Raw genomic sequence first — 16,015 nt, forward strand, 5'->3', positions numbered from 1 at the left:
GATAACCAATTAGTATCAAAATACCCAGTAGTCACCTCTCTAAGTTCCTCTTAGAACAGAGTGCCTTTAATCCACACTGGGACGTGGCATGATAGGAAGTGCCCCAATGTGTGTCTTTACGGCAGCAGCAGCTGCCTTATCAGAGGCTAAGAATCGATAAAGCGTACTATAAACGGCACTTGCAGGCGTGTAACATGTGTTGCCTTGTACTCCAGGGTGTGTCATACAACAATGCAGTGCAGACAGACAATCACCCCACGCATAGCAGCTGTCTTGTTAGGATTAGTGTGTAATTTTGGAGGGTGCTTATCCAGAGTTCCATCAAGCACACAATTAAAATCACCCATACAAAGTATAGGCAGGCCAACATACCGAAACAGTTGTTTCTCCAATTCCAAATAGAACCCATCATCATCCACACTCGGGCATAGATGTTGGCAGACAAACCTCCACTCCATCCAGCACCAAGATATATATTCCCTCTATTTCTGCTGCATAACCTTTCACTCAGAATGGAGCCTGCGGGGCCACCCAAACTACCACTCCCGAGCATAGGTGGAATAAGTGGGCAAGAACATGTGACCTCTAAAATTTCTATGAAGGTTTGAGTCTTTGTCCAATAGATGTGTCTCATGTAGCATTGCCACATGTGCCCTATGTCTTTGGAGATAAGTTAGCACTATCATTTCACAAAAAAAGATGAGCTCTGCACATTCCATGTTATGAATTTAAATTGACCCATCCCTCTGTTCTGTGGCTCTCCCATGCCCTGTCATACATGTACCCCGCCTTCGAACTAATCCCCCCACCCACTGGGTAAAGAAAGCAATAACATTTTGTGCCTCCCCAATCATCTTCTATACCCACAGATCTCACCCTAGAACCCTAAACCAACCAACACACTCGTTTACTGACCCCTCTCGCACAACAATGAGGTAAAGTAAGCAATAAGCAGCATCAAGGTCAAACCACAATCCTCCCCTCTCGCCACCCTAACAAGCAATGGACTACGGTCCGTACCGTTGTCTCACTCAGTCTAAAATATTTACTGTGCCAGGCTGAGGAGGTGCATCGGCAGCAGTCACACTCCCGCCCCTATCCACCACACTCACACAAACACACATCTGTACATATCCCAGCACCCTCTTCTGCACAACAATTACATTTGCCTCAAGACTGTTGAAAGAAAAGGGAAGTAGTAGAAGAGAAGAAACAGGTTAAGTTATTGGGAGGGGGCGGGAAGTCCACCCGTATGCTACCACTGCTCATTCCGCTGATATAGATTATGGCCCAGTGACCCAGCTTCAGACACACAGTTCTATACCAGTTGACTCGCGCCACAGGAGCTAGGCAAACAGTCCCTCCATGCTAACAATCAACCGCATGCTTATGCAGCCCACTATTCCTCTACTTAATCAGGGGTCGGCAGGCTGGCTGAGGGGTTTCCTGCACAACATCCCCCACACTAGTGTCAGAGTTGGAGGCAGTGATCTCTATCACCAGCGTTGTCGCCGCCTTGCGCTCAGCCTGCAGCATCAATGGATCCACTTGAAGCGGTCACCTCCCCTCGCCGTTCGAATCCTGCTGCTTCAGGTCCAAGGAACCATCATAGCGTACCATAAATCGATGGGAGAAACAGGAGGTACGCCTATCCCACTGACTTCGCTTATTCTCTCTCTGAGTGCCCTGTGCATCTGAAGGCCGCCCTTCTGATCCGCGCAAGGCCAGGGTCTGCACCTCACCCTGCACCTCCAGCCAATCCCAGGCAGCCTCTTAAGTAGTAAAGAAATGGGTACGATCACCATGAATGACCTTCAGCTTGGTGGGATAAAGGAGCATGTACTGCAGATCCATTGCCCTCCGCTTCTGTTTCACTCCCCCATAGCATCTCTGTTGCTGCACCAAGAGTGTGTATTCCTGGAATATACGGATGGTGTGATTATCGAAAATGGGGTCGCAATCCTGACATGCTGCCTTAAGGATACAGTCTCAGTCCCTATAATTTAGGATCTTCACAGTAAGTTTACGAGGCGATGATCCCACTGGAGGCGCTGGCATGAGGGTACGATGCGCACTTTCAACCACAAAAAGAGAGGACAGAGCAGCTGCAGGGAAAATGCCCTTAATCCAATTTTCAAGAAAATATTCAGGTCTCTTAACCTCAGCTATGTCCAGGAACCCAATAAATCTGAGATTGCACCTCTAGGAATGGTCCTCCGCATCTTCTGCTCTGTGCTCAGAGCCGCTGTTTTGAAAGTCATGTTGGTGAGGGCTCCCTTCAGGGTAGAGACTTCGCTCTGCAGCTCAGACACATTTTGTTCAGTAGCGACGGACCGCTCCCCCCAGTGTGCGGAGGTCAACTCTCAAGAATGATGTCATGTTATTTTATTTCGTTTTATAGGGCGCACAGCTACCCAAAAAGGGATTCCCAGCGCCAGCCTGAAGAATGGAAAAAAAAGTGGTTTTATTGGTTGAAAAGCCATGTCGTTAAACTTTTGCGGAAGTTTGCAAAGCTTGTTTCATTGTGAAGGGATGTAGGAAGAGTCTTCCACAGAATAGGGCCAAGACGAGCAAAAGAGCAGCTGCCCACCTGAGAGTTTAACCCTGGGAACTGAGCATTTTCCCTGAGTCTTGGAACGCAGCAGGCGTGTAGGTTGGTAAGGTAAGGCTAAGGCTCACAGGTATTGGGGAGCAGTACCAGGCTTGATGTTAAACAAAAAGCTCAAGGCTTTGAACTTGACACAGCTTTCTATCTTAAGCCAGTGGAGATCACGTAAATATCCGGAGATGGAAGTAGTTTTGGAAATCTGACACAGTAGTCTGGCCGCAGCATTCTGCACCACCTGCAGCCTCCGTAGCACATCCATGTTTGCCCCTAAATGGAGGATGTTACCGTAGTCCAGTCATGAGGTCGCAAGCGTCTGGACTACAATTTTTTGGGCGAAGCAGGGGAGCATCCAAACAATTTTTTTAACCATTTCAGCGCAGTGAAGCAAGTAGGCGCCACTTTTACTGCTTGCTGTCTCATGGACAGCTGATCGTCCATAATGAAGCCCAGATTACAGACTTGTTCAGTGGGCTGGGGCTCCCATTTCGGTTGGCCAGTGCTGGGGGCCCCATAAATCTTTTTTTCCCCCAGACTGAGGACCTCTGTCTTGTCGCCATTAAGTTTAAGCAGATTAAAGAGTCCAACGTCTAAGGATACAGCATCTATTTTGACCTCACCGCTGCGCTCTAGGCCTCTATAGCTGCTAGTATTTGAGCCCCAGTGGAATTTGTATACGTGGCCTCCCGTGGTGCAGCACCCCCCCACACCGTATACTGATCCATTTTATTCTGCTGTGCCCCGCCTTGCCCCCCCCTGCGGTCTGTCTTTACCCATAGCTGCTCACTCCAGACTGGATAGTAATGGTAATATATAACAGAGCTGCAGTGTGTGGGTCAACCCAGGTCTCATGATAACAGGTCAGGTATTTGTGGGTGGTAGCTCCAGGGAGCCGGTGTCAGAGAGAGTGAGCCTAGACCAGACATGGCCCACTCTAGTAAACCTTGGGTGTGCGACCAGCTGTGTCCACCAAGATCATCATGGGGAGTAGGGCTGGGGCAGAGCAGTTGAGTCGGGGTGGGGGGGCAGTCAATATCCCAGTGAGTCACAAGCCTTACCACCAGATAGGCAAGGGGCCAGTCTCTCATCTGGTTACGGCTGCAATGGACATTTCATAGCACCCAGGATGTATTTATGTTTGTTTTAAACTTGTTTTTATTGCCATTTTTGATCAGTCATGCATAGACAGGCATAAGCAGTGAACACAACCATTTTACCACAGTATTACATTATATCACCACGGCCAGAGGGCGGGAATCATTAGACATTATGCAGAGATATCATCCATATTGCGCGACTAGGATAGTGCCAAAAGCAGTAGAGTTATTAAGGAATGATGGACATATATGAAGTCACAGTAGCACAGATATGTCTATAACGGTCTCAATCCCAGAGCGTGGACAGCTAAAGATGCAAGTTTATCTACTGTGGCCCAGTTCTAATCTCTAGCGAAGCGGTAGTGAGTTGGGGAACACGCTTGTCATATCTGCACACTGGGATCATCTTTTCAACTACAAACAGGGTATCCAACATAGAAAACGAAAAATTTGAGAGAAAGGAAGAGAATAAAGAACATGAGAAAGAGAGAAAGAGAGCGAGGCCAAGAAGAGGTGGGCGGGTTGAGCAGTAGGCTAACAGGACCAGGATGTTGTGGTATCCGAGGTCAATGGTGGGCACAGGATGCATACTGATGTTAGACGGGGCTGCCTAGACCAAGGGGGAGGGCGAGGTGTCCGGGGCACATGGTGATGACACCTCCTGGGGAGGTGTGAGGGCAACGTCAGCAGTGTTTCTCCAGAGGCTGTCAGCATCCGGAGGATATACAGTATCCTCAAAGAGGCGCAAAGCCCGCAGCCTCTGAGGCTGGAGATCTGTATGCTCCAGTTTGCAGAAGTAGTCTACAAACGGCTGCCAGATTTTGGTGAAGTTAGTGTCGCGTAACTGCAGTCACGCTGTGAGCAACCCCATAGGATATATTTATGAAACACAGGTGTAGCCTTACAGCTAGAGCGGTCGACCTCGATGCTGGGGCACTAGGTTCCAGTCTCGGCAGTGACGCTCAACATCCTGTGATTCTGGGCAAATCACTTCATTGCCCCGTGCCTAACAAAAATGAAAGTGTCCATCTGTAATGAAACTGGTGCTTATGTAAAGTGCTCTGATACCTGATATCTTCGGGTCTAGTTCGCACGGGGTAGTTTCGCCGAGGGTGCCACATGAGCGAGGAAGCGGCAGCAATCTACAAATGTCCCTAATGGCACTTCAGTACTGGCAATCCTCTCCGTGGGCTCTCGGGTCCCAACACATGACTGGCAGCCAGCACCTCCAAATCAAATGCCCACAATGTTGGCACAGCAGTAGAAGACTTCTCTGGCACCCGCCCAGGCGTCCCAGGCACGACTACCCAGCATCCGCCAGGGCATCGATCCAACTATGCGGCACGCACCAGGGGTCTTCAATCTGAGATGTCCAGGACATCAACAGCATCTATGCAGGTAGTCCACCTGCGTCCCAGCAGCACTACCTGAAAATCCAGGGCACCACAGATCATCTCTCTCAGGTGCACCATGAGCTCCGCCTCGTCCCCTGCAGTTCCCCAGCGTCAAAGGCTGCATAGCCTTGGGAAGAAATAGGGGGCCCACCAGGCTGGCACCATCATGACACATAGTAGTGTCAGCACTGTGGCCTCTTTGCTTCCCCAGGCCTAGCGCTCCTCACATAGTACCAGGGGCTCCAGTTATGACCAGCCTTTGTGTGTCCGCTCTTTCATCGAGTCGCAGTGCCTCCAGTAGTGGGTCTTGCCCTCTCGGTTGGAACGTCAGATCCTGCTGGGCTTCTGGCATCCGTCCACCAGGGAAAGCATCTCTAGCGCAAGGCAGCTGCCTGGTCCTCCATACGACTGGCCCCTACACATGCACCAGGCACAGTGAGCAGGGGGACTCATCACTGCATGTGTATACCCCTTGGTCAAGGTTCCGGTCCCAGTGTCCGACAGCAACCACCCGGCGCTGGTGTAGCCGGGTCTCCCAAGGGGATGCCGTGCCTTAGCTAGGCCTCGCTCCCAGTGCGGAAAACCAGGGCATTCTTTGCTCCAATCCACTCTCCCACATAGCCCCTGGTATTGCCACAGACAGGGGGGTTGCTACGGGAGAAAGGCAAAGGAATGGGTAGGATAAATGAAGCATTGCGGACAGACTGGCCATGGAACTCCTTAGAACATGTTTGCTGCGGCCACCATCTTGGCCACGCCCCCCTGTGTTGCACATTAGTAATAAAAACTTTATATGTGGTTCTGAATTTTTCACAACAGTTCACAACCCAGACCTGCATACACTTAAATAATGTACTCAGATTAAGGGTTGAAGATTTGATACTGAAAACAACTCCTTGATTTGATTTGGGATTTATAGAGCGCGTAGCTACCCTCGGGCGTCCCAGCGCTATAGTAACAGCCTGACAGAACTCCTAGGTAGGGTTATTGGGGAAACAGCCAGGTTTTTAGTAGTCTGCGGAATGAAAGCAGATTGTTTTCTTTGCGGATGCTAAGGGGGAGGCTATTTCAGAGCTTAGGGGCGTTGTAAGCAAAGAGGCGCCCACCCGTGCGTGCTCTTCTTATTCTGGGGACACTGGCCAGAGATAGGGAGTCCGACCTGAGCTGTCTGGTAGATTTATGGGGTTTGATGAGTGGTTTAAGTATAGGTGGGCCTTTGCCTTGTAGGATTTTATGAGAGATGCATAAGGCTTTAAAGGCGATGCACTCCTGAATGTGGATCCAGTGAAGTGCCTTGAGGGAGGGTCTAGCCGAGCACCTTGATTTCGTCCCTGTGAGTAGTCTTGCTGCGGCATTCTGGGCGTGCTGGAGTTTTTTAATGACAGCTGCTGGGGCGCCGAGGTACAGGGCGTTTCCGTAGTCCAGTCTCGATATAATAAGGCCCTGGATCAGAATTTTCCTAGACTGGGGGGATAAAAGGGAGGATCTTCCGGGCAGCTCGCAAGAGCCCAAAGCAGGTGCCCGCTGTCTTTCTCGCTTGGGCTCTGAAACTGAGGTCCTGGTCGAGCCAAAAGCCTAAGCTCTTGATTTCTTGTTTTGTTGTGGGGGGGGGGGGCTGGGTGGCCAGGCAAGGGTTTTGGGAAGTTTGTTTGGGTCGCCTAGGAGCTAAAAGTCGCCCAATAACACTTGTTTTCAGCTGTAAACAAATGGCTGGCTGTTAATTTTGAGCTGCTTTTGCACAGCAGTTTACAATGATAGGGAATTGCTGACCTCTGGTACATGGCATAGAAAGCCTTGCATCGGCTCAATATCCTGTGATTCTCTGCAAATCACTTAATCTCTTTGTGCCTCAAAAATTAATGTGAACTTGTGTAATGTAACTGGTGCTAATGTAAAACTCTCCAATACCTTTGGGATGGATCAAGTTTGCACTGTATAAAAATGCCAAAAAATAGAAGAAATAGTACCTCAATCACAGCATAAACAGTGAATGGACACTAATTAACCACATCGCTGCTGTGGTTATTTTTCCCCTGTGCTGGATAGTGGAATTCTCCTATATTCATGACGAGCTCAGCTCGTCATCAGCACAGCTCAACTGTGCCTCATGACGAGCTGAGCTCGTTATGAGCATGAAAGGGGTTAAGAGAAATCAATCTGTACTTGGTCCCTGCTTCACATAAAGCAAATGAAGTAACACCTGCATGCACTGTCAAATTAGAAGGCAGCAAAGAAGATTGATAATGATGCCAATAAATGCTAAGTAATGGGTGGGCTAAAGGCCCCTTTTTTTAAAAATAATTTTTTTCTGGACACAGTAGATCATTGCCAGGCGACAGAGCCTGCAATTCTGAGAGGGATGGCGCTCCCTAGTACTTGGCTGGGAGCAAATATAGTACCTATCTTTACAAAGGGCTCGCCTCTGCTCCCATCCAACTACATACCCATAAGTCTCATCAACGTCCCACAGAAGATCTTTGCAAGACTTATTTTAGACCAATTGCAGGATTTGATGGAGGATTTTGAAATACTGAGCCCCTATCAGGCAGGGTTCATGAAGAACACCTCCACCATAGATCAAATCTTCCGCCTAGTAGTATTACACTTGAAAATAGTGCATATAGAGGGTGGCAGCCTCTATATGGTGTTCGTAGACCTGCGGTCTGCCTTTGATCTTGTACCAAGAGGCAAATTGTGGAAAGTCCTTTTAGATCTGGGCATCCCCGATCATCTTCTCTCAGTCCTGATTAGGTTACATGAGACAAATTTTGCACAAGTCAGATGCGGGAAGAGTGGCAACCATACATCCAGATTCCCCGTTGGCAGGGGGGTAAGGCAGGGCTGTGTGCTTGCGCCGACCCTGGTTTGCCTCTATGTCAACGGGGTAATCGCGCATCTGAATGGGGTGCTGAATAATGATGCGCCGAAAAAAGCCGGGAATAGGGTACCGGCGATAATGTTTGCCGATGATACCAGGGAGCTGAGAGACGCAGTGACGGTGTTTGTCACCTGTGGCTGGGGTCGTATTATCCAGCCTATTCCTAATAACTGTTGTACTAATAAACCTTTCCTGAAACTTACTTCTGGCTGCTGAGTGGTGACCTTTTTAACACTGGCGACGAGGACCGGGAGCAGGCAGGCGCGACCCCAACACGGAAGGCAGGCGAGGACCATTGAAGACGGCGCGACGTGCGGGAAGAAAAACAGTCGGGAAGTGAACCAAATACCCGGTCTGTGAGTAACGCGCATAAATGAGAAGTGGATGAATTTATGTCTGGGCACCTCGGCAGGCGAAGCATAGATATAAAGAAGTAGCGCAGTGACTGTAAACTTATGGAGGAGAGTCGATTGGGGTTGTCATTCACCGCTCACCCCGCTATCTGTGTGATGTTCATTGTGAGGTGATTGGAAAGAAAGCTGCCTAGCAACAAACAATCTCAGGAGCAACAGTCAAATTGAACGGGCGGAGAAAAGGAAAACTGTGCTGGGAGCAAGAGGAGCGTGCTGTCACACGATTTAACTGGTGAAAGAGATCTATGAGGAAGAAGTGCAACGTGGGTGGTGGAGGCTGTATGGTGTGATGTGAAGGAACTGGCTCAGGAACGAAATAAAAGAAGGAAATCTGAAGAATTCCCTGTCATCCAAATATCCCTGCCAAAGCCAAGCTGGAGAACACACCACTCCCTCACCATATATGGCCCCACATGCAGTCGCGTAGCGAATAGACTCACATCAAGCTCACCTAGCTGTTTGACTGAAGTGGGAGGAGCCCCCCCCACTGTACTGTTGTTTCTGGGGGGAAAAAAAAGACTCATCTGCGCCAGGTTGGGGAATCTGTACCTTTTTGGGACAGTTTTTTCCTGATCAACGGTGCCACCTTGTGGATGCTTCAAGCAACGCGTATTTAACTCATTGCAAGGAAGAGCATGCATTTTTAAAATAAATGAGGAAGGAGATTTGTTGAAAGTGGTTAGAACTACACCGGAAAAATAAGTAGCATTACCTATTTGCTAGCTATCTCTGTGAAGTATAATGCAGAATGTAACGCCACCCCCAATGTTTTTAGTAAACCCAGGGGAACCTGTAATACAATGGAAGAAGTGGAAGAAAATGTTTTTGAATTATGCTGTTGTGTGCGGGCCAAATCTGGGGTTAGAGAGGAAAATGGCCTTGTTGGAATATTATTTAGGGGCAGAAGGGGAAGAAGTTTTAGAACACCTCCCAGAACTTAGCACCCAAGAGGCGAGAGGGCTCAACGAGTTTAAGATAAGCATTAAAAAACTGGATTTACACTACCTCCCTAAGACTAGTACCATCATGGAAAGGTATCATTTTGGGAAGAGAGGACCGAAGGAAGGGGAATCCATGGAAGACTTTGTATCCGACCTACGTAAACTTGCTGCGACATGCAAATTTGGGGGCTCTTGTGAAGAGAGGATCAGGGACCGTTTGTATTAACATGTAGAACGGGTACGGGAGGAGTTGTGGCTGAAGGATGACCCTCCACTAAGAGAAGTACTGATTGTAGCCAAGCAGGTGGAGCACATGATGCAGTGTGTGAGTGAGATAAAACAAGATAGTGAGGGAAAAGATGGAGAGGGGAAGGTTATAGTGAGCGAAGTAGTGGAAGAAGAGGACAAGGTATTGGAAGTCAAAGGACAGAAATGGGGTCACAGAGAGCAGAAGGAAGGGAAGGTAGGCTGGTCTTTTAAGGGGAATTGTTGTAGGTGTGGCAAACAAGGCCATATGGCAAATGACAAGGACTGCCCTGCACTCCGGTTCACATGTAACAAGTGTGGTAGAAAGGGACATTTCTGACAATTTTGCAGGAGTGGCCAAGGGGTCAAGAAACAGCCTAGGGAAAATATCAACACAGTATGTGATGAGATTGTCCTACAAATAGGGGATGGTCAGGTCAACAGTCCTAAAGACAACATTGAGATTGGGGGGACAAGCATTTAGGCCATGTTTGACTCGTGCTCGAAAATCACGATCATCAATGCTAAAGAGTTTGAAAGCGTGGCAAAGGGAAAGATCAGGTTGAGCAGAATGGACCTTAGACCAGGGGGATACAGTGGTCAACCCATTAGCATGAAGGGTTTTTTCTGGAGCACAATAGAATACAAAGGAAGACTCACGGCAGAGAAGGTGTATGTATCCTCAAAGGGAGACAACATTCTGGGGTGGAAAGCACAAAAGGAGTTAGGCATATACCTTGACCCTAACAAAATCCCACAGATCTTGATCCACGAGGTACAGGAACCAGTGACGACATCAAGACGGAATACAAGGAGGTATTCAACAACGAGCTAGGGTGCCTGAAGAACTATTCATACAGGATAAAGCTGAAGGAAAATGCAGTACCTGTTGTAGCCAAGGTGAAGAACTTACCACTGGCTATTCAAGAAGCGGTAAAAGAGGAACTGGAAAAGCTGTGCAACCTGGGGGTCATAGAGCCAGTGGAGGCAACGGAGTGGCTCGCGCCGATCGTCGCAGCAAGAAAAAAAGATGGATCTGTCCGCCTATGCATCGACCTCAGGGCGTTGAATAAGGAGGTGGTTGTTGATAAATTTCCCCTGCCCAACATCATGCAGATGATGAGCATGTTGGAAGGTGCAAGGGTATTTTCGACGTTGGACCTAACCTCAGCTTACTTCCAGATTAGGCTCCATGAAGACTCACAAGACCTGACTTCGTTTGTGACGCACATGGGTGCTTTTAAGTTTTAAGAGAATGCCGTTTGGACTGGTCTCCGCCGCAGCGGTGTTCCAGAGAATCATGGGGAGCATACTTAAGGGCATCCACGGAGTCTTATGCTACCAGGACGACGTACTCGTGTTTGGCAGGGCCAACGAACAACACGATGGAAGGTTGAGGCAAGTGTTGGCGAGAATTAAGGACCAGGGCCTCACAGTAAGAAAAGAAAAGTGCAGGATCAGGTGCAACAAACTTGACTTCCTGGGACACAAGGTGACCCAGGATGGTATCCGCCCTAAAGCCGAGTTACAGAACACCATAGCGAACTTGATGCCGCCAAAGAGTAAAGAGGAGATAAAGTCTTTCATGGGAATGGTAGAATTCTACAGTAAATTTGTAAGGAACTTCGCTGGCAGAACCTTTACCATTCGACGACTATTCAAGAAAGATGAGGTGTTCAATTGGGACGGAGAATGCCAGAAGGAGTTTGAGGAAGTAAAGAAAGCTCTGGCAGAAGCCCCCAGCTTGAAAGCTTTCGTTCCTAACAGGAAGACTGTGGTAACCACTGATGCGAGCTCGAAGGGACTAGGGGCGGTCCTTTCTCAAGTGGGTGCGAAGGGAGAGGAAACCATAGCCTTTGCATCCAGGTCACTAAGGAAGTCGGAAACCAACTACTCGATGATCGAGAAGGAAGCATTAGCGGCACACTGGGCCATGAGCAAGTTCAGAGACTTCATCTGGGGTACCCAGTTTACCTTGCGTACCGACCACAAGCCCCTAGTAGAAGTATTTACCAAGAAGGGACTTGACGCAATATCGAGCCGAATCAGGCGTTGGGTTGTAAGCCTAAAGGAATACACGTTCTGCGTTGAATACGTTCCCGGAACGAGAAACCTTGCTGCAGACTGCCTTTCGCGACTGGTGAATGATGAGGCAGGAGACGAGCCCGAAGGAAAGGAAGAGTTCCAGACAGAAAACGTATGCGTGATCACCCAAGGAGCCATAAGTGAGGATGCGTGGAAGGAGGCTTTGGAGGCAGACAACCTATTGAGAAAAGTGAGCGAAAGAGCAAGAGAAAGGTGGAGACATGAAGACAAGCAAAGCGAAACGCTACGCCCATACTGGATGGTCAGAGAAGAGATTTCTGAGAATGACGGATGTCTGTTCAGGGGTACGAGGCTGATCCCACCCAGAGCGGTGAGAGAACAACTGGTGGATTTGGCCCACAATGGACATTTAGGCATCACCAAAACAAAGCAGAGAATGCGCAAGGATTACTGGTGGCCGTGCATGAACCATGAAATCGAAAGGAAAGTGAGGGACTGTATCCCGTGCACAGTTAGCGAAAAGGTCTTGAAACAACATACTCCGCCAATGGTCTGCAGGCCACCTCCCTCGGGACCGCGGGAAGAAGTGGCGCTATTCATAATAGGCCGGTTAACTGGAGAAGCAAGCACGCCATACATCTTAGTCCTGGTGGATTTGTATTCAAGATGGCCAGAGGTAAAGATCGTGCCAGAAATCTCCACAAAAACTGTCATTGAGTTCTTAGGGGAGTTAATCCTCAGAAAAGGATCACCAAGCAGTCTACTGACAGACGATGGAGTGCAGCTATGCTCAAAGGAGATGAAGGAGTTCCTCTGGAGTTATGGGATCATACACAAGCGATGTGCACTCTACCACCCCGAAACTAATGGAATGGTGGAGCGTTTCAACAAGACCCTGAAGGAGAGCATCCAACTAGCCAAGACTAATGGTTTGAACTGGAAGGAAGAAATCATGAAACGTCTGGAAGCCTATAGCCTAACTCCACATCAGACGACGGGTGTAACCCCGTTTGAACTACTCAAAGCAAGGAGACCCAACACCAAACTTTCACCAGGGTGGATGAGTTGGCAGAAAGGTTGGACTGATCACTCTAGAGAGGCTACAGCACTTGACAGACAGGGGAGAGCCATGCTAGAGAGGAAGGAAAGATTCGATAGGCTGCACTCCACCCGGGAAGTGGGTTTCAGGGTGGGTGATGACATAAAAATCAAAGCACCTACAAGGAGAGCGAGTTGGTCGGTGTTCAGCAGGCCCACAAAGGTTGTAAAGATATTCAGGAACGCAGTGAGGACCCAGGAAGGCAAAATTTGGAAGTTGGGAAGAGTAGCGAGGTATCCACCCGAGGGAAGTTTCTGTGGAGGGGGAAGTGAGGAGGGAAAAGCCCCTTGTACAAAGGGAACAGCCCTCTGTGAAGCGTGGCAAAGTAGCCCATCCAGCCAACCGTACTAGCCAAAGGGTGGTCAGACCGCCAAGACATCTGGAACAATACGTGACGTAGTTTGAAGAATATTGTCTGATACCAACATGATGTTTCACTGTTTTATTTGTTGCTGTGTAAGGAAGGGAGAATTGTGGTATCGCCCAATTGACCCATTGCCACCCCCTGCCCCTCCCTCGCCCTGGTGCACTCCGTGGTGACATCACATGGAATGTCACCACTGCGAGTGTTCCATGTTGAGCGCCGGCGGAGCAGGGAGCTGAGAGACGCGGTGACGGTGTTTGTCACCTGTGGCCGCATTATCCAGCCTATTCCTAATAACTGTTGTACTTATAAACCTTTCCTGAAACTTACTTCTGGCTGCTGAGTGGTGACCTTTTTAACAGTTACCCTTGAAGTGCCACGTCGTAGGTAAAATTTGCTTTTATTTATAAAGGCTGCAAGCAAGCAGGATGGGCCAAAACATCAAAATACAAGCCATACGCGTTTCGGGATGAACTCTTCGTCAGTGGCAGATGCAGGAAAACAGAGCAGTGAAAGGCAGTCCGTTTTAACTAGTAACCCACTGGGGGTTTGAAATCACTCCATTGATCGGACTACAAAACAGCCTCACTTGAGGAATACTGAAGCGGACTGCAGTAACCACGAGGCTACCCGAGTTTGGCCACGCCCACTGGGGTTGGGTTACCTTTTCAAGGGTAACCTTTTGTTTGGATATTGTCATTTTCATGTTGTGCAACTGAACCTTGTGGCATTAGTACACTTTGTCATTTTTAACAAACCATGCAAATAGTTTATGAACTAAACATGTACTATAAGCGATATGATGGTACTGAGGTTGGGTGTTCGGTTGAGATTGACATGTCATATTTAAAGTAAAAAGTATGAGTTGGTGGTGTATTAGTTAAGAGGAGCAATGGAATCAGCAGATGCGTTGGCTCAACAGAAATGCACATTTGCAGTTCTTTTCAAAGCATGCTTCGTGTATGTTTCCCCAAATCGTGTGGTCCCTTTTGTCACGTTTGGGCTGGGGCCACTGGACTCTGGAAGGTCTAATTTAGACACAAACGGTCAGTTTTATGCCTGGTTAGGATTTAACAAATCTACCAGACTAATGAAATCATGGAGACGTGAAAGGACAGCAAATGAGAGACACAAGTAAGATAACATTCCTAAACGTACAGTGACCTTGATGTCTGGCTAGAGGCTGTGTAACACAATAGTTTGACAGAAATGTCATCTTTCGCAAGCATGATCATGCCTTTTATATCTTTGTTATTAATTTATCTTTGTGAAGCTATGGGGTAAATCACAACTTGCATTACAAAGTAAGTATTACAAAAGCTTTTTAAAGATAAATAGTAATTTTGAGAATGAAATATAGTTCGATATGAATGTAAAGGCCGAAATGAGCCTATTTAATGGAATGTCTACTATGGGCTTAGCTGGACAAGACAAAATATCAACTTTCTGCCAGAACAATTATATACTTGTTTTATTAGAAGTGTATATATAAAATTAATCACTTTACAGCGGTTTCAAAATGCTTACAGGCATTCATAAAAGAGGAGTCTTTTCAAGAACCTTGCATTTATTGTATTGCAATAGTTTTGGTGTGTCATTGCCACGTTGTGGAACATAGCAGTCTTATATATTGATTTGATGAGGGCCCTGTGTTGAAATCCTAGGAGATAGAGTGATGGAAGGGTTTTTAATGACAAAATAAATTATACGTGTGAATGTCTGTAGAAGCAGAATGGGCAGGACATATGACGCTGGTCAGCTGGGTTTTGGTGACGGGGGGGGGGGTCTACCTGCTGCAAGAGTATAATCTCAGTCATTGAAACCTTGAGACAACCACTTCTTTTGCATCCATTGAAGGCTATGTGGCAAGTTAGCAGACCGCTTGTTGCTAAATGCAAGATAGTGGCTGAATAGAGGCCTAATCCCAGTTTCTTTCTGTATTCTTAGATGGATTAGAGTGGCTACTGCCTTGATATGTGATCTTTTTTTGTAGTTTGAAAGAATTTGAACCAGCATAACCAAGTGATTGTTAACGAAGAACGTGATGTAGCAGATTGTTGTGGTACACTACAGATTTATTTATTTTTGCTAACCTCTTTTTTATTGAGGTTTATTTTAGTATTACATAGACATATTACAGGCGTTCGGCTCAACATTACATATCGATGTTTGAAGACCCCACCATAGTCTCTGCACATAAATTTCAATTTCTCAAGTCCAACAGGAGTAATTGGTGCAATACGTTAACAACAATGAAACATAATTAACTTTTAAGTCATGATAGATAGAAATTTAAAGACAAAGCAATTGTTGCGTTCTCATGTGTCCGCCCCCCTCGTTATCACACTCTTGTGCAGAGAAACTGTTTTGTGTACAGAGCAAATGGCACCGCCCTTCAGTATCACCATGCAGTAGGTCCTCCACCCCTGTAGCGCTCCAGCTCCGGGCAAGGGGGGAGGGGAAGTGCTAGTCTCTCGAACGTGGTGCCTGATGGCAACTGGGGCGCTATCCCTCCCTATCCAGGCAGATCTTCCTGAAACTCCTCCATTGGTAAACCACAGATAATGTGTAATCTTTTGGAAGATACTTGAGAGCTTGGTCCAGTGGGAGTGCTTGACCAGGAAGCGCATGACTAAAGCCATTCCTTTGTCCTTCAATACAAGCAAACTGTTTCTAATTGTTTAGCAGTACTTTGCAGCAATGGTACAAAGCCAGTGAAGAGGTTAGGTAGGATAAGCATGCACGCCTGACCGTAGGAACTTGCAGTGAGTAGCTCCACCCTTATGTTTGAAAGTGTTTTGAGTCCCACAGTGAAGGTAGGCCTTCTAAAAGAGCTGCTTGTTTGCTTCGGTAAAGATATGAACTAAAAGCTAATTGAGCAGGTTCAATCTTAGGTCTACTCAGTTCTGTGTTTCCATAGAGTTTACTTTCT

General features: G+C 47.6%; 1 protein-coding gene across 1 annotated transcript in view; it reads left to right on the plus strand.

Annotated features, from left to right (window-relative positions):
• Positions 1–16,015, plus strand: part of ANKRD13A (ankyrin repeat domain 13A) — a 464,307-nt gene that overhangs the window by 25,084 nt on the left and 423,208 nt on the right. The window lies entirely within an intron of this gene.

Source organism: Lissotriton vulgaris, chromosome 11 (genome assembly GCF_964263255.1).
Source record: "Lissotriton vulgaris chromosome 11, aLisVul1.2, whole genome shotgun sequence".
Taxonomy (NCBI): domain Eukaryota; kingdom Metazoa; phylum Chordata; class Amphibia; order Caudata; family Salamandridae; genus Lissotriton; species Lissotriton vulgaris.